Source organism: Hemibagrus wyckioides, linkage group LG20 (genome assembly GCF_019097595.1).
Source record: "Hemibagrus wyckioides isolate EC202008001 linkage group LG20, SWU_Hwy_1.0, whole genome shotgun sequence".
In the NCBI taxonomy this organism is placed as follows: domain Eukaryota; kingdom Metazoa; phylum Chordata; class Actinopteri; order Siluriformes; family Bagridae; genus Hemibagrus; species Hemibagrus wyckioides.
Genome location: NC_080729.1, coordinates 8,705,768 through 8,718,956, shown reverse-complemented (window position 1 = coordinate 8,718,956; position 13,189 = coordinate 8,705,768). Strand labels below are relative to the sequence as shown.

At 40.4% G+C, this 13,189-nt stretch overlaps 1 long non-coding RNA gene across 1 annotated transcript; it reads left to right on the top strand.

The window, feature by feature from the left end:
• The first annotated feature begins 2,069 nt into the window (after positions 1 to 2,069).
• LOC131370663 (uncharacterized) lies at positions 2,070 to 12,879 on the top strand. Its single transcript, XR_009207455.1, has 3 exons — positions 2,070 to 2,953; positions 12,444 to 12,602; positions 12,728 to 12,879. It is a non-coding gene; the product is annotated as an uncharacterized LOC131370663 (long non-coding RNA).
• The last annotated feature ends 310 nt before the right edge of the window (positions 12,880 to 13,189 follow it).

The following is a 13,189-nucleotide window of genomic DNA, read 5'->3' as shown; positions in this document are numbered from 1 at the left end:
AACAGTCTGCATGCCTAGGTGCTTGATTTTATACACCTGTGGCCATGGAAGTGATTGGAACACCTGACTCTGATTATTTGGATGGGTGAGCGAATACTTTTGGCAATATAGTGTATTTACATTTCTGAACCTCTTTGCTGAGGATCTATGTCTAATAAACTATCTGACTGTTACAACTGTTACCACTACCAATGTAAGATTTCTTAAACCATTGTTCATTTTGTGATGGCAAGTCTTTCATTGTTATGCAAGTCTTGTTTAATGTTCTTAATTTGCAGAGTTGCACTTGCATTTAATATTAACTTGATTAAAAAATACTTGAAAACAAATGGTAAAGGCTATATTTTTATATGGAGACATTAATTTGGCTGTATTGTAGCTCTGTAATTTGCCAAACAGTCTTAAAACCAACATGAGAAAGAATCGGGATAAAATCGTGAATCGTGATTTTTCCAGAAGAAATCGTGATCTAATTTTTTTTCCATATCGCCCACCCCTATATATATACAGTGATAGTATATATCATGCGTGTGACAGATATAATCCACTGAAACAAATCAGCATTTGTACTCAAGTACAGCTGTAACATACAAGCTATGTTTCAAATGTGTCTGCCACTCCACTGTAATATTTCAACAGCATGTCTCCCGTTTAATTGCTGCACTTCCATGCCGGCTATAATACCTCATCAATCACGTTAACCACCTACAGTACGTTAAAAGAGCGATTAGGTTGAATGACTTCCCCAAGTTTTTTTCTTCCACACTTCATTTCAGTAAGCTTTTTCCTCGCCACTGTCTCCTCTCACTGGGATCTAAACCTGCACCTGATTTCTGTCAAGTTTCATCTTGACAATTGCAGTTGAAGGGAATTTTCTGACATGGGGACAGGGTTAAAGAGCAGCTTGCATTATTTTGGCTGAGATTTTTTATTATTATTATTATTATTATTATTATCATTGATTGTCATAAAAATCCCATATTACAACTGCAACAGCAAGTCAACAAGTGTCAGGCAAAGTGCTGAAAAAAACAAAATTTTCAATAAAAGTGGTTGAATAAAACAAAAACAAACATAGTATTGATATTTCCATACAGGGATATCCTTGATGCATTGTGCATCCTTTACTGAATAAAACTAAAGGTCTCTCTCACTCACACACTCACACACACACTCACTCACACACACTCACTCACACTCACTCACACACACTCACTCACACACACTCACTCACACTCACTCACACTCACTCACACTCACTCACACTCACACACACTCACACACACTCACACACACACTCACACAGCTACACTCTGAGAAGCAAAAACTGCATTTTGGCACAGTGACTGTAATGTACAGTCTGTATGTAGATGACTGTAGTGACTTTTTAGAAGACGAATAATGTACAGCAACAACAAGTTGTAACAATCTGCCTAGATACAGATTTTCTCCCGCCTGAGGCACTAGTACACACACACACACACAATACACACACAATACACACACACACACACACAATACACACACACACACACACACACACACACACACACACACACACCCCATTTCGTTGTCAATGCAAAAAGACAGGAATTCTCATTGCCCCCTTGACAGTGAGGGAACTGCAGAAACCGCAGAGACTCCTGGATCCCTCGAGCTGCGTCCGGATGCGTCCCAATTAAACAGCCGGAATTACCGCGAGAGGAGCAGAGAGCCTGATCGGTTGAGGTCCAAACGCGATTTTTTAAACTAAACCCGTTAAACCTCGACGGTAAAAACGGGACAGATGCATACTGAACATCCTGTGTGGAGTTTCTCTCCTGTTCCCCCTCCTCTTTCTTTCTTTGGCTGCACTTCGGTAACCTTTCGGACAGCAGCAAAAAAAACTCTCCGCCGCTCTCTGCTCAGCGTGCACGCGCCAAACTCCTCGCTCGCGACGCCGCGCCACTCTTGGCAACTCGTTGAAAAAGAGGGCGTCGATCTGTCACGCGTTTTCCTCGCCGCCGATTTGCGTTACGGGCGAGCCCGAGCAGCCGCGGCACAATTGCCGGTGTCACGCGCTGCCTCCGTACTCGCTGGGCTTTTAAAAGGGCGCTCGCGTGCGCCACCTGCTGCACGGACAGCGGTGAGGGCGCGAGCCAGATCACCCAAATCTCACACTCGTCGCAACCTGCTCAATATACATACACTCTGCCTGCACGTATTTTAGGAACACCTGTACACACTCGTGCAGGTGTCCATCATGTGGCCTCAGTGCAGTGCATAAACATAATGGAGATCAGATACGGGTCACGAGCTTAACGTTCATCTTAAAGATGAAAAAATGTGAACTCATTCATTCGGACTGTGGCATGATTGTTAGTGCCAACCCGGCTGGATCGAGAAATTTGAGTAACTGCTGATCTGAGATTTTCACATCCAACTGTCTCTAGAGTTTACATAGATTGGTGAAGAAAAACAAACTAGTGAGCATCAGTTCTGCAGGCAGAAACACTGTTGGTGAGAGAGGTCAATGGAAATTGGCCAGACATTTTTTTTTCCACCTACAGGTGAAGCAGGCCCAGGTGCGACAGCGGAAAGCCACGTTGGAATCGTCACGGACTGACGCTCACCTGTCCCAGGTAAATTCGCGGCATGAAACAAATCAGAGATCCTGGAGAACGACTTCAGGAGCCTGGTTGAGAAGGTACGCAGAACATCACCCATGACGAGGATCACTGTGTAAGGACCACTGCCCACGTTCCAGTGAGGAATCGAGAGGTTCAGTAGGCTATTTGCTTTTAATGAATGGTTACAGTCATAGTGTGAAGATCAGAAATTACCCTTTGTTGATAACTGGAATGTTTTTTGGGAGCATCCTAGGCTCTACCATACTAATGGCCTGCACCCTAGCAGAGTTGGAGCAGCAGTCCTCTCGCACAACATTTCCAGGACACTACGCACCATCTGACTGGTAAGTCATACCTCAGATCACAATTATAATAGCTAGGGTTCAACTCACCATACTGATACAAGTGCACACAAAGCTCGTCCTATAGAAACTGTGTCTGTTCCTCGAATAGTGAGATCAAAGAATAAATTTGTTAAAAGCTCTCGAAATTATATAATCACCATAAAACCAGAAAAAGGCCAAATAAGCATCCAAAAACTATTTCTAATGTTTGTGCTTCTCAACATTAGATCCCTTCCACCTAAAACACTTATTGTTAATAAAATGATATCAGATTATAGTCTTGATGCACTCTGCCTTACTGAAACCTGGCTTAGACCAAATGACTAAATTGGTCTGAATGAGTCTATTCCGTCAGGATATTTCTATAAGCATGAGCCCCGTCAGACTGGTCGTGGAGGTGGTGTTGCAACTATCTATAACAATTTTCTTACTGTTACTCAGAAAACAGGACCCAGGTTTAACTCAATCAAAGTGCTTATCCTTAATGTTGCACTCACTGACACACATAATAATTCCCTGCTATATCTCGCTCTGGCCACCGTGTATAGACCCCCGGGGCCCTACGTTGTTTTTCTTAAAGAGTTTGCACATCTACTCTCAGACCTATTGATTAAGTGTTGATTGTAGGAGACTTTAACACTCATGTAGACGATGCTAATGCTTTTGGACTCGCATTTTTGGATTAACTAAATTCCTTTGGGGTTAAACAAAACATTACTAGACCAACTCATCGTTTTAATCATACGCTAGATTTAATTATATCACATGGAACAGATGTCACTGTTATAGATATTCTACCTCAAAGCCATGATATCACAGACCATCACCTTTTAGCAGTGGCGGGCCATGTATTTCACACCTAGGCCTTCACTGGTGTCCTTCCTGAATGAATCCACCTCTATACCATCATTATGACACCATGGCAATAGATACTAATCAACCGTTAAATAGCAAAGTAAAAACAAAATTAGTCTACAGTATTTCACACCTCACAAGGAATAGTCAATTTTATTACACTCCACCTTGAAAATGCATTTGTAAGGATGTCTGCAACTAAATCGATTTCTTCTCCTCTGTCAGCCACTGTGAGTTAAAATATATATATTTTATTTAGTGTGCGGTTTTGTGCGGTTTGCTGCCTCTGACTACTCCAATTATCCAATCAAAGGACGGGAAATTGCTGACGTAATCGTATGCCTGCTGGATGGCCCCAGTGACGCCAACTCGAAATCTGTTTGGTTAATGTAACAATTTCATTGCCACTTATTTTAAGCTACGGACGCCTGCACTATTGATTCTGAAGGCCTTAAGGCAGATTTCTTTCACCCTGGCAACACATGATGTCAGCCACTGGCTGAATTATGATTGGATAAATACTCTTATCATAAATATACACTACTGGAAGCAGCGCAACCAAGAGAAAAGCTATGAAATGTAGAGAATAGACTATTGGTAATAATTAAATACACATTAATGGAAAAATATATTAAATATATTAAAATGCAAGTCAGTGATTCAGATCACTGCTGTTTAGGCCAGCAGAGAAGGCCTTGTTGGCCCTGATGGTCCACCACTGCCTCTTAGTGTACACTCTACCTGTAGAACATATTAGCCATGTCTCCCTATGTTACTGATTTGGTAGAAATATTAATCTGACCACCAAAGGCAGATTCACGAGTAACCTGCTGGAACTGTCTCAACTTCTTACTAGACCCCTAAATACAGATGATCGAGATGAAGTTACTAAAAGCATAGGCACTATTTTTACCAGCACTCTAGGCACTGTTGCCCCCATCCGATTAAAAAAGGTCGGAGATTAAAGACACCTGCACCATGGTACAATAGTCATACTCATGCCCTCAAGAGAGCAACCCGTAACCTCGAGCGAAAGTGGAGATAAACTAAATTAGAAGTTTTTAGAATTGTGTATAAAGACTGTATGTCCGGCTATAGACAGTCTCTAAAAGCTGCTAGGGCCAAGCATCTGAGCAAACTGATAGCAATAAACCAAAACAATCCCAGATTCTTATTTAGTACAGTGGCTAGACTAACAAAACATCAGATATCCAGAGAGAGTATTCCATCACAGTTTAGTAGTGAGGACTTTGTGAATTTCTGCACTGAAAAAATTGATAGTATCAGGAACAAAATAATGGATGTTCAACCTCTGACAGCATCCTGTGATCCAGTCCAGCCTAAAGCTCCACATCTAGAGCTACAATGCTTTACGGGTATAGGACAGGAAGAGCTGTATGAACTTGTCAGCACGGCTAAATCAACAACGTGTTTGTTAGACCCGATTCCAACTAGATTACTAAAAGAAGTGATACATACAGCTGGAGAGCCTCTTCTAAACATTATTCATTCTTCGCTATATTTAGGTCATGTCCCTAAACCACTCAAGTTGGCAGTCATTAAGCCTCTTCTTAAGAAACCTAAACTAGACCCTAATGAAATAACAAATTACAGACCGATTTCAAACCTTCCGTTTATATCTAAAATATTAGAAGAGGTGGTGTCTGCTCAATTATGCTCCTTCTTACAGGAAAACAATATCTTTAAAGAATTTCAGTCAGGATTCAGGCCCCATCATAGTACAGAAACTGCGCTAGTTAAAATCACAAATGACTTGTTTTTAGCTTAGGACCAAGGCTGCATCTCAATATTAGTCTTACTTGATCTTAGTGCTGCATTCGACACTATAGATCATAATATCCTCATAGATCACTTACAAAATCACATGGGTATTCAGGGACAGGCATTAAAATGATTTAGATCCTACCTGTCTGATCGATAGCATTTTGTAGATCTAAATGGAGAACTGTCCGGTGTAATGGCAGTGAAATACAGGGTCCCGCAAGGGTCAGTTTTGGGACCTCTGCTTTTTTCAATATACATGCTTCCCTTGGGTAACATCATTAGAAGACATGGGATTAGTTTCCATTGTTATACCCACTTATATATCTCTTCTAAACCAGATGAAATATCTACATTGTCTAGATTAACTCGGTGTGTCAAAAATATAAATGATTGGATGATCGATAATTTTCTATTACTAAATCCAGATAAGACAGAGATATTACTTATTGGTCCAAAAACCAGTACACAGAAGCTCTCAGAGTTCAGCTTGCATTTAGAAGGATGTACTATTACTAGTAGCTCAACAGTGACCTCCAGACTGTAATGCATTGTGTAATGCATTACTAGGTGGTTGTCCTGCATCTTCAATAAACAAGCTAAGAAGATTTCTGCTCATGACTGATGGTTTTTGGTCAGCATACTGATTTGTACAGAGAAAAAAACAGCTTGCGTGATGAAACATTCAAGTACAAAGTAAATGGAACAACGTTGTACAACCTTCTTTCACATTAATTCAAGGTTGTTTAAAAAGACACTCAGCACCAAGTTACAAAAATGGTCTACTCAATGTATCCTAAAATAGATTTGTTCATCTTAGTGACGTGTTTAAAAGGACAGTAACTGGATCCACTCTCAGTAGACTCTTATTTCACACAGTGCAGTGAGGCAGACCGACATTTTCCCTTAAAAATTCCTATTTTTCTTTGTTTAAAGACTCTGAACAGCATAATTGCACCTCTGTAATGACTGATGATCTTCCAGTCCGATAACAATCGAAGGATAATTCACAGTATGTCATTTTAATGTTCTCTTTTGTATATATCTTTCCAATTGAGTTTTTCACATCCCTTAAATTTATATTCTTAAATATAAGAATGAACTTATGAACTTAAATTCATATTTACATCATCGCAACTAACCAGAAATGTTTAGGGCAGCCAGATGTGTGCTTTCATGTTATAATTAAGACAGTCATACTGTGTTAACCTTAGAGATTAATGATGCCTTGAGGCATGTTGGCTCTTAACACACGTGACACATACTAGATACTGTAGAATTGGTCCGATCCTTTATGTCATGAGACAAATATTTTTCTCCCTGTGAAAATGACAGAAGCTAAAGTTTTGTAGTTCAATGAACTTATTACAATAAAAACATACTTTTCCTCCACATTCACTGACTTTCTGAAACGCCAAAGTAGCAAGGCCAGATTTCCTCTCTACCATTGCTGACGCTCCATCAGTTGTAATGCCAGCCATCTTCTCCCACTTTAATTCATTAATTCATTTCAAGACATTCTTTGACGAACTCTCCAGTAGCGAATGCTCTTCCACATTTAGCAATTAGAGCAGAAATCTGATAACTGACCCGTGTGGCGCTTTCTTGTGCTGATGAAGGACGTAGCAGCACGCTCTGCTCGAATTGAAGTTTGGCAAGCAGCTCATTGATTGATGGCGATTGTTGCAAAGCACGTGGCGCTGCACCTTGAATTGCGCATGTACATAAAAAAAATCTGATTAATTTACATTTCATTTCAGTTTACTGTTTTGTAGGTCAACAATAAAACAAACAAAAATTTTATGTTAAATTAGAAATGACGATCTGTGTCAAAGGCATCCCCCCTCCCCCTCCCCCTCCCTCTTTTCTCAGATAGTATGGCTAGTATGTACAGATAGTTTGGGCATCTCTGCTCTAGCAGAATGATTTTAATCTTCATAAGGCCCACTAGATTTCTTCAGCTCATTGGTTCAGAAAGAAGGCCATTATTTCCACCACATTAAGCAAACAGACGTCACCAGCGTTTATATTGTAAAATTTTATTTCACGTCAGAAATATGTGTGTGTACGAGTGTCTGTCTCGGTATGTGCGCGTACGTGAGTTGAGAAGCTATCAAAAGGAAAAATATATATTACACAAATAAATCGAACGTCAGCGGCACGACACATAGAGAGAAAACGGGAGATGAGTGTAGTGCGGAGTGTGGTGAGGGCTTGGTGGGGTTAGGGGTGATGGTTGGTCGTCATGGTTACAGGTTTCTGCAGTTTGCTGCTCTTTTGCCCGTCTGTGGTGGGCGGCACGCTGATGTCCACTACGTTGTTCCCTGGAGTAATGTCCCAGGAGTAATGAATGTGAACGAGGTGGGTTATTTACCCTGTTATGGTTTTCCCATAATGCTTTGGGAAGAGAAGAGAAAGATAAAATAGACAGACTAACCACAAATTCTCAAATTATACAAAAGGGGAAAAGAGAGCGAGAGAGATAGCAAGAGAGAGAGAGAGAGCATGAGAGCTAGAGAAAGAGAGAAAGAAAGAGTGAGAGAGCAAGAGAGAGAGAGATCGAGAAAGAGTGAGAGATGTTTACTGCTGTTATAAAGGTTACAATAACAGAGGAAATACAGCATGAAGACACACTTATGATAAATTTGAATGATTTATTTTGAAAAATAGAAATCAGCAATGCAGCTGTCAGTGTGTAAAGGTGTGTGTGTGTGTGTGTGTCTGTGTGTAAAGGTGTGTGTGTGTCTGTGTGTAAAGGTGTGTGTGTGTGTGTCTGTGTGTAAAGGTGTGTGTGTGTCTGTGTGTAAAGGTGTCTGTGTGTGTCTGTATGTGTGTGTGTGTGTTAATAGATTTTAGAATAAACAACAAATTTTTCTTGGTGTTATTCAATAAAGAGAACTTTCTAGAAGCACTCCTAGCCCTTCAGCATTCAGCAGGGAATTAATGCTGTACGTCGCCCAAAATGATGTCATCAGTAACCTTTTCTGTGAACGTCAATGAACATGCGAATCGATGAAATGTGTACAAAATACTGCAACCTTTGTCTTATCTGTGTGCCCAGATGTTATCGGTGGAGATGTGCGACATCAGGAGATGGAGAGAGATGAGGGCCTGGCCAAGCTGCAAAATGTCATATCAGGCTGGTATCTCTTTCGTATTATAATAGCATTCATATTTGGATTATGCGTAACACAATATGTAATATAGTTGAATATATATTAGATTATTCCCATCTTTGCTGTGTGTATGTGGAGTTTGCATGTTCTCCCGGTGCTTCGGGGGTTTCCTCCGGGTTCTCCAGGGTTTCTTCTTCCTGTCTAAAGACATGCGTTGGTGAGCAGTTTGTAACTGCTGTAACATAAGCAATAACAGGCATAAACTTCACATTCCACAAGACTAAATGTAACTATAAATGGATAAAAAGTGCATGCTGTGCTTTAATAACTGAATCTTGTTTTACTTGTACAATAACAAGAAAAATATTTGTACATAAAATTTTGCCATTTCCTGAACAGCATACGTTTTTGTTGCCATGGTAACAGTATCCCAACCCAGTGCTTATTATTTTCGAGACATAAATAAGAGAAGGTTATGGATTTCTGAGCTTTTCCATTTACATTCTCAGTGTAGAAACAGTCAATCGTTCTCTTCTTTATTAATTAATGTCTCTTCTTTCATTAACAACAAAATATCCTGCACAATATCTACTCACTGAGATTGTCCAGAAGGGTCAGTCTTAAAGCAGCTCCTCACCAATTCCTTAAATATACTATATTGCTATATTGCCAAAAGTTTTTTTTGGACACCCCTCCAAATCATTCAATTCAGGTGTTGTTTTTCAGGGGTTGGGCTTGACCCCTTAGTTCCAGTGAAAAGAACTGTCGGAGAAAAATATAATATACCCAGCTTTGAATTATATACCTAGCCTTAAAAAGTAGCTTAAGTGCTAATGTACTCAATGCTCTAAGCTCTGACTTAGCAATATTCTGCCTAAAGAGTAGTGTGTATCTATCAAGAATAATTTAGCCATTTATTACGCAGTAAGTAGTTAACTCTGATTAATAATAGCTATAATAATCAGAGAAAGTCTCATAGTCTTTATAATAAACATGCAGAATTATTATTGGCAGCATGCTAGCGTAATAACCACACTGGGACTGAAGGAACAGAAAAGAGGAGAGATTTATTGAAACATTAGGAGTTACAACTCAGTCAGCCAGCCTATCCAATGGGATCAGTGGGACCGGAGGGTCAGTTGTAGAAGACGGAATCTCGGGATCCTGAGGAGAAGTTGGAGAGTAATCAGTGGGAGAAGTTGGGGGTGAATAGTCAGGAGAAGACTGAGGAATATCATGAACACTGTAAGGCATGGGCACAAATTCAGGAGAAAGCTGGGGAAGGTCAGGGGAATTAGGAAATGAAGAGGAGTCAGAGGAAGAATCATTAGAGGAAATCTCAACAGGGAAATCCTCAGTCTGGACGCCGTGAGAGGTGGTGCGTGTCCAATGCCAGTAGAAGGTCTGAGTAGACTGATCACAGGTTGTGGGGTGAAATTGGGTGCTCTGATCAAAATAGACGGTATCTCTCACGATATGGTGGGCAAGGTAAGGAGACTCAGGAATAGAGGATTCAGATAGGTGCTCCAGGAAACCAGTAAGTTCAATGGCCAAACAGGATAGCTGATACTGGCGATAGCGTCGCAGAGCACCCCTGGGACTTCTCCGGAAGATAGCGCGGCGGGCTGACTGAGCTAGGAAAAAGTAATGGGAAATGAGTGAAGATGAGTGAAGTGCATATTGTGTGACTATGTAGTCAGCAAAAGAGAGCGTGTACTAAGGTAGGAGGAACACAGTGTGGGAAGTAGGCCAGGTCACTGTGACATGACAGTGACAGGCAGGTAGAGGAGACAACAGCATAGGAATACTAGCAACCAACAGTGATGAAAAGGGAAAAGGATATGAGGCAGCTTAATGGCACAGCTTAGTTTAAAATTAGTAAAACAAAAAAAACTTAGATCAAGTAGGTAGAGAGAAAAGTCATCATGACATAGAGGAAGAGAGCAAGGTACTTACACATTGTTGTGGAGGGCAACGCGCGAGGTCAGGATGAGCCGAGGAAGCACCTTTGAGAGGTGATGGTCAAATGAAGTCAATAAGGAAGTGGCGCCTATAAGTAAGCGCCAATTTTTATAAAAAATGGTTGACTTAGCCTAAAAATAAGGGGAACTGGTGAGGAGGAAAATTGACGTCATCGAGGGGAGGATGGTATCAATTTAGGGGCGGTATCGGGACAAATGCGAAAATAATGGGAACTGGGAAAACGTATGTAAACTAAGGAAGGAGGGACTAAAGTAGCCATACACTGAATATAATGGGAAATTGCTGGAAATATTTAAATTAGAGAAAAGGAGGCGCCCCGGGGCGCCTGGGGTATAAGTAGAGGGGACTTTTTCGGGGTTGGAGAGACCAGCTGCTCTCTTCAGATATGCATGGTGTTGACTGCATGACTGAATAAAGAAACCCGCTTCTTCTCATCTGTTGACTGAGATCTCTTTTATTTCGGCTAAGTTTTATAGATTGTGGAGGTTATTGGGAAAGCTAAGAGTAATAGATACAGACAAAATTCCACCCTGTGATATGTCCACTCGGAGGGGGCTCTGAGTTCCAACAGAACTCTTAATGCTTCAGCATACCAAGACATTTTGGACAATTGTATTTTCCCAACTTTGTGGGATCAGTTTGGGGATGACCTCTTCCTGTTCCAAGATGACTGTGCACCAGTGCACAAAGCAAGGTTCATAAAGACATGGATGAGCGAGTTTGGTGTGGAGGAACTTGACTGGCGGAGCCTTGAACTTGAGAGCGAAGACTGTGAGCCAGGCCTTCTCATCCAACATCAGTGCCTGACCTCACAAATGCGCTGCTAGAGCAATGGTCAAAGATTCCCATAAATACACTCCTAAACCTTGTGGAAAGCCTTCCTAGAAGAGCGGGCCAACTCCATATTAAACCTTAAGGATTTCATTAAAGTTTCATGTCATTAAAGTTCATGTAAAGGTAGATGTCCCAAAACTTTTGGCATTATAGTGTATATACAAATAGTGCTTACCTTGCTCATCTCCACTTGTTGCAAGTCTATTTGTTATACTGTACTGTATTAATTATCCAAACACTATAAGAGCTTATCTGTAGTTATAACTTGAAGTTTTCAAGCGTGCCTTCAATGTAATGAAAACTTCTGCAGAAACACGATACCACTAAGCCATCAGCTATCTTAGATTGCACTACCACTGTCTTATACGGGCAGGGCATTGAATTAGAGCAATGTCAGAGGTGTATTCTGTACCAATTTCTCTCTCTCACACACACACACACACACACACACGCACGCACGCACACACACACACACACACACACAAAAAGCCAGAAACTAAGCTTTCTTTGCACAGGCCTATCTAAAGGGTTAATGGTGCCACTTGGTCATCAACAGTAAAAATCACAAATTGTACCTCTTTCCCAACAGGGAAAACCAGCAACAATCAAGAATGCATGATTATATAGTGTCATGGCTGTGCAGTCAAAAAATGTGGTTATAATGGAAGGCAAAAACAGCCACCAACAGTAAATTAGGGAGAAAAATTTAATCAGATGCTGCAAAAAAAAACAACTAAAAATGCATCAAAGCTAATGTTGTTAATAATCTTTGACATGTCCAAGACTGTGATAAAAAGTAAAAAAATATCCATCAAAATATATCATCTGATATATTTTTACAGCAGTTTATTTTAGTGGATGTTTTCATCCCCAAACATAACATTAGGGTAGTGAATTTGAACTATTTATATTTTTTGCAGATATATGCAGAATTCTACAGAGTTACTGGAGTTGATCTCAGGCAGATCTTTCTTAGTTACTTGGACTCACTTGCACCACGATTGATAAAGCTCTATAGATCAAGAAGTGGAGCCTTGGGAGGAGAAACTCAAATACTCCTAGACAGACTTGATGAACGGGTAACAACATCAGTTTACTTCAAATTTTGAGGTTTTAAAAAACATAACTGCATACTACAAATGCTAGTTGTAGTAAAAGCCATTTACTTTGTCCATGTTTTTCCTGCTTCCTGTTTGTGTTTTAGACCACTGCTATCCTGACACACAGGATAATCACACGCAAATCTGCAGCACTTTGTGGCCTTCCCTTGTTTCTGAGAGAAAAGGAGGGCAATCTACTGAGAACGTATCTGGTAATATTTTTTATCTTATCCGTCATGTCTAACATGGCTGGCCTGTGGAGAAGTTTGTGAGAATGCTATCCTTTCTCAAATTTCTACAACCCAAACGACTCGCCTTAAAACAAACAATGTAAGTGTATTAAATATTTTAATGATTAGTGAACATAAGAAACCAAAACGCTCTAAACTTTACAGCAGCTGACTGGCAATTTGGGTCGTCAGTAAAGTGCTGTAATATCTTAATGTTGCATAAAATGACACATAACCCAGCACACTTGTTCATTTGACTGATGTAGGATACAACTAAGCTGAAAGATAAGGGTCTTACTCAACCAGTGCTGCTTGGAAGTGTGCTGGAATTTGAAC